Raw genomic sequence first — 6,786 nt, forward strand, 5'->3', positions numbered from 1 at the left:
GACTCACAGGAAGAACAGAATCTAGTCACAGACAGCAAGGACAGTTAACACCTGAGATAAACAGATGGAGATAGGCAAGCATAAAAACATATGCGATGGAAATCAATGCTACTTGACTCCATCGAAACCTAGTTCTCTTACCATAGCAAGCCCTGGGTACCCTAACACACCTGAAAAGCACAAGACTCCAACATAAAATCCCACTGCATCAATATCATAGAGTATCTTAATGAGGATGAACGCAGGTAAACAGGGAGAAACCATAAAGAGAAAACATATGAATCCCTTTAAAAAGTACAGAAAAACAAAATCAAATAGGTGAAGGAATTGAACAAAAGGACCGAAGATCTAAAAATGGAACTAGAAACCATAAAGAAATCAGAGAGGCAACCATGGAGATGGAAAACCTAGGAAACAGATTAGGAGTAACAGATACAAGCATCACCAACAGAATACAAGAGATAGAAAAGAGAATCTCAAGAATAGAAGATACTATAGAAGATATTGAGACAACAGTCAAAGAAAATACAAAGTACAAAAATCTCCCAACCACAAACATCCAGGAAATTCAGGAAACAATGACAAGATCAAGCCTAAGAATAACAGGAATAGAAGAAGGAGAATTTTCCTTATGCAAAGGGTCAGACAATATCTTCAACAAAATCATAGAAGAAAACTTCCCTATCCTAAAGAAATAGATGTACAAGAAGCCTACAGAATACTAAATAGATTCAACCTGAAAAGAAATTCCTCCTGTCACATAATAATCAAAACAGTAAATACACAGATCAAAGAAAGAATATTGAAAAGTTAGAGGAAAAAGGCTAAGTAACATATAAAGGCTGACCTATCAGAATTACACCAGACTTTCCAATAGAAACTCTAAAACCCAGAAGATATTGGAGGGATGTCATATAGACCCTAAGAGAACACAAATGCCAGTGCAGGATGCTATACCTAGCACAACTCTCAGTCATCATTGATGGAGACAACAAGATATTTCATGACAAAACAAAACTTATGCAATATCTTTTCATTAATCCAGCCATAGAGTAGACAAGAGAAGGGAAAATTACAAAATAAACAGGAAAAGTACAACCATAAAAAACTAAGAAAGTAAACATCGCACAACAAATCCCAAAGAGGAGAACCACACAAACAATATAACCCCCAAAACAATAAAAATAACAGGAATCAACAATCATTGGTCTTTAATATGACTAAACATCAATGTACTCAATTCTCCAATAAAAAGATGTAGGTTAACAGATTGAATACATAAACAGGACCCACCATGTTGTTTCCTACAGGTAACACACATCAGTGACAAAACCAGAAACTACCTCAAATTAAAAAAAAACATTTCCAAGTATAGGGTCCCAAGAAACAAGCTGAAGTAGCCATTGCAGTATCCATTTAAAAAGACTTTCAACCAAACGTTTTCAAAAGAGATATGGAAGAACACTTCTTACTCATCCAGAGAAAAGTCCACAAAAATAAACTCTCGATTCTGGCCATTTATTCCCCAAATGCGAGAGTACCTAAATATGTAAAAAAAACTTTACTAAAGCTCAAACACACATTGGTTCTCACACAATAATACTGGGAGATGTCACCACCCCACTCTCTACAATGGATATGTCATTGAAACAGAAACTAAACAGAGACACAGTGAAACTAACAGAAGTTATGAACCAAATGGATTTAACAGATACCTACAGAACATTTCATGCTAAAGCTAAAGAATATACTTTATTCTCAGCACTTCATGGTACCTTCTTCAAAACAGACCATATAATTGGTCCAAAAAACCTCAACAGACCAAAGAAGATTGAAATAATCCCATGCATTCTATCAGACCACAATGAATTAAGGATGATCTTCCATAACAACAAAGCCAAAAGAAATCCCACATATCCATGGAAACTAAATAACTCTCTACTCAAAGATAACATTGTAAGGGAAAAATAAAGAAAGAAATTAAAGAATTTCTTGAATTTAAAAAAAAAAATTAAGCAGATAATAAGCAAACTTATGAGGCACAGTGAAAGCAGTGCTAAGAGGAAAATTCAAAGCACTGAGTACCCTCATAAAGAAATTGGACAGATCCTACCCTAGCAACTTAATAACACATCTAAAAGCTCTTGAAGAAAAAGAAGCAAACACATTCAATAGCAATATACAGCAAGGAATAATCAAACTCCTATCAGAATCAACCAATCAAACAAAGAGAACTGTATAAACAATCAACAAAACTAAGCGCTGTCTCTTGGGAAAAAAATTAACAAGATAGATAAACCCTTAGTCAATCTAAGGGCACAGAGACTGTGTCCAAAGTAACAAAATCAGAATTGAAAAGGGAGATAAACAACTGAAATTGAAGAAATTAAAAAAAAAAAAAAACCATCAGATCCTACTGCAAAGGCCTATACTCAACCAAATGGGAAAACCTAGAAGAAATACATTATCTAGACAGACACCAGTTACAAAAGTTAAATCAAGACCAGATAAACTAGATAAAGCATCCCATAACCTCTAAGGTAATGAAAGCAAACATTAAACGTCTCCAAACAAACAAAAAAAAAGAAAAAAGAAAAAAAATGACCCAGATTAGTTGGTTTTATTCAGTTGGTTTTATTGCAGAATTCTATCAGAACATCAAGAAAGACCTAATATCAATACTTCTCAAACTATTACACAAAATAGAAACAGAAGGAATACTGCCTAATTCATTCTATGAAACCATAGTCATTCTGATATCTAAGATATACAAAGCCCCAACAACAACAAAAAAACTTCAGACCAATTTCACTTATGAATATAGATGCAAAAATACTCATTAAAATTCTTGCAAACAGAATGTAAGAACACATCAAACCACCATCAAGCAAGCTTCAGCCCAGGGATATGGGGACAGTTCAGTATATGAAAATCTTTCAACATAATCCACTAGATAAATAAACTCAAAAAAACAAATCACATGATAATCTCATTAGATGCTGAAAAAAAAAAAACCTTCAAGAAAATACAACACAACATCGTGTTAAAAGCCTTGAAATGATCAGAAATTTAAGGCACATAACTAAACATATTAAGAGCAATATACAGCAAACCATCAGCCAACATCAAATCAAATTGATAGAAATGTGAAACAATACCACTAAAATCAGTGACAAGGCTGCCCACTCTCTTCCTATTTATTCAATATAGTAATTGAAGTAGTTGAAGTTCTACCTAGAGAAATTAGACAACAAAAGTAGGTCAAAGGGCTACAAATTGGAAAGGAAGTTTTCAAGGTATCACTGTTTGCAGATGATATGATAGTATATATAACCAATATCAAAAATTCTACTAAAGAACTCCTATACCTGAAAATCAACTTCAGCAATGTTGCTAGAAATAAAATTAATTCAAACACATCAGCAGCTTTTCTGTACACAAAGGTAAGTGTGCTGAGGAATTAATAACACCCTTTACAATAGTCACAAATAATATACAGTATCTTGGCATAACTCTAACCAAGCAAGTGAAAGACCTGTATGATAAGAACTTCAAATCCCTGAAAAAAGAAATGGAAGACCTCAGAATATGAAAATATCTTCCATGCTTATGGATCTGTAGAATTAACATAGTAATAATGGCCATCTTATCAAAGCAATCTATAGATTCAATGCAAACCCATTAAAATTACTACTCAATTCTTCCTAGAAATAAAAAGAGAAACTCTCAACTTCATCTGGAATTAGAAAAAAAACAAAAATGGGAAAAAAATCTCAAAAATAAAAGAAGTTCTGGAGGAATCACTATCCCTGAACTCAAGCTGCACTACAGAGCAGTAGGTATTGGTACAGGGACAGATAGGTAGATCAATGGAATAGAATTGAAGACCCAGAAATAAACCCACAAACCTATGGTCACTTAATCTTTGACAAAGGAGCTAAAACCATCCAGTGAAAAAAAGACAGAATTTTCAACAAATGGTGTTTATTCAACTGGAGGTCAGCATGTACAAGAATGCAAATTGATCCATTTTTATCTTCTTGTATAAAGCTCAAGTTTAAGTGGATCATGGACTTCCACATAAAACCAGATATTCTGAATCTAATAGATGAGAAATTGTGAAAAAAAAAACCTTGAACACATCAGCGTATCGAAAATTTTCCTTAACAGAAAACTAATGGCTCAGGCTCCAAAATCAACAATTGAAATGTGGGACCTCATGAAATGAACAGCTTCTGTAAAGCAAAGTGCACTGTCAATAGGACAAAATGGCACCTTACAGAATGGGAAACAACCTTTACCAACCCTACATCAGATAGAGGAATAATACCTAAAATATACAAGAACTCAAGAAGACTCAGGAAAACCAAATGACCCAATTAAATATGGGGTTCAGAATTAAAGAATTCTCTACTGAAGAATCTGGAATGGAGGAGAAATAGCCAACTCCCTTATTCATTGGGGAAATGCAAGTCAAAGCAATCATGATATTCCACCCCCCACCAATCAGATTGGCTAAGATCAAAAACTCAGGTGATAGCCGATGCTGGAGAGGATGTGGGTAAAAAACACTCCTCCATTTCTGATGGGATTGCAAGCTGGTACAAGAACTTTCCAAATTAATCTGGTCGTTAATCAGAGAACTGTAAATAGATTTACCTGAAAACCTAGCTATACCACTCATGACAATATATCCAAAATATGTTCTAACATATAACAAGGACTCATGCTCCACTATGTTTCCAGCAGCCTTATTTATAATAGCCAGAAACTGGAAACAACCCATATGTCCCTAAATAAAAGAATGAATACAGAAAATGTGGTATATTTAAAGAATAGAACACTGCTCAGCTATTTAAAATGATGACTTCATGAGCAAGATATGCAAATAGAAGTATTAGAAAATATGATCCTGAGTAAGGTAACCCAGAAACAATAGGACATGCATGGTATGTACATACTGATAAGTGGATATTAGCCCAAAAGCTTAAAATGCCCATGATATAACTCAAAAAATATATAAAGCTTAACAAGAAGGAAGGTCAAAATGTGGATTCTTCAAAAACACTTAGAATGGGAAACAAAATAATTAGGGAGACAGAGGGAATGGAGGGACCTGTGTAGGAGAGGGTTTGGGATGGGGAAAAAAAAGCAGGCAGGAGCAGGCATGCGAAGAGACAGGAGAGAATTCCAGAGGGCCAGGATGCATAGAAATGAGTAGCAGTGGGGATGAAAAACTTAGGGAACCACTAGAAAAATCACAGAAGCCATGGATGGTAGAAGCTCCCAGGATCCAATGGGGATGACATTAGCAGAAAAAACCAACAGCAGGGATATAAAACCTGAAGAGACCACCTCCGGTAGATAAATAGACATGGCCTTTAGTGGAGGGATTGGGACAGCCACTCATCTAAAAGTTTTTAAATCCAAAATTGTGATTAAATTAATCTCTATATGCCATGGAGTCTTTCATAAGGGAATACACATACCCTAGAATTTCAGGACATTATTTACAGTTCTGTCTAAAGTCACTTATCTTGTATGTATTGTATGTATTGCATTATGAAAGGACTTTGTGTGTCTTTTTTTTTTTTTTTTTTTTTTTTTTTTTTTTGCCAAGTGAATTTTAGCTATTATTGACAGACAAGGTAGTTTGTAGAAACTGGCAACTATTTGACAAATAAGTGACCTTGATTATTTCAGATAACTGAAACGTTAAGGTTGGCTTTCCATATGAATCTCACCTCAGTACACATTCTTATTGCCAGATCACCTTGGAAATATTTTTCTTAGACATTTTCATTAACATTTATGACAGTGGTAATTGAATGCAGTTCATGTCATGAGAGCAAGGCCAATATCATGTGAATATGGTCAGAGCTTATACAGTTTCAGTTTACATAATAATAGCACTTGCTAAGTCCCATATCTACCACTTCCTTCTTCCTTAAATTATTTTTACTATTTATATTTCCTTTATATTTAATTCATCAGAGGATAAGCTTTATTTTCCACATTTTACTTACTTTTTTAATTAATTGCATTAGTGTATATTATATAAACAATTGTTTGCATTAAGATGTGATAGATTGCATATAATGTGATCATCTTAGCTTTTATTTCTTACATATTTTGTGCTTATACCCACTCTCCCTGCTGTTGGTTACCATATTCTTATCCAAGAGTCTCCTTGTGTATGTTTTTCTATTTAATATATGTGTGTAAAAATGATACTTGACTCTCTGAATTTGGCTTATTTCACTTGACTTGATGGTCTTCATTAACATGCACTTTGTATCAGTAATAAACAAAAGGTCTAGGTCTGTCTAATATCAGTAGAAAACAGTATTGTGCATCAATGCCAGACTTTCTCTTCCAACTTATCTGTCTTTGGACCAGCATGATTCAAGGCTTCACTATAATGTAAGTGTTACAGCATAAGTGTTTAGCTATTTCTTTTTTTTCTTTTTTTTATAATTTAAACTTCAATTTATTATTATTATTATTAGATATTTTATTTACGCTTCAGATGGCATCTCCTTTCCCCATTCCACCCCACCCCCCTTAGGAAACCCCTATCCCATGCCCCCTTTTCCTTTTTGCGTTTATACATTTTTTAAAAATAATGTTAATCATAGGCTTTATAAGTTTGGAATTGTTCAATCAGAGGTGTAACCCACTGACCAACCTAGATATAACAACTATCTTTGACTGGTGGAGATACTTGAACCTCTGCCTCCCTGTCTCCCCCCTCTTTCTCTCTTTCTTCACCTAGCTTCTCCTCTC

This window comes from Arvicanthis niloticus, chromosome 2, assembly GCF_011762505.2.
Source record: "Arvicanthis niloticus isolate mArvNil1 chromosome 2, mArvNil1.pat.X, whole genome shotgun sequence".
Taxonomy (NCBI): Eukaryota; Metazoa; Chordata; class Mammalia; order Rodentia; family Muridae; genus Arvicanthis; species Arvicanthis niloticus.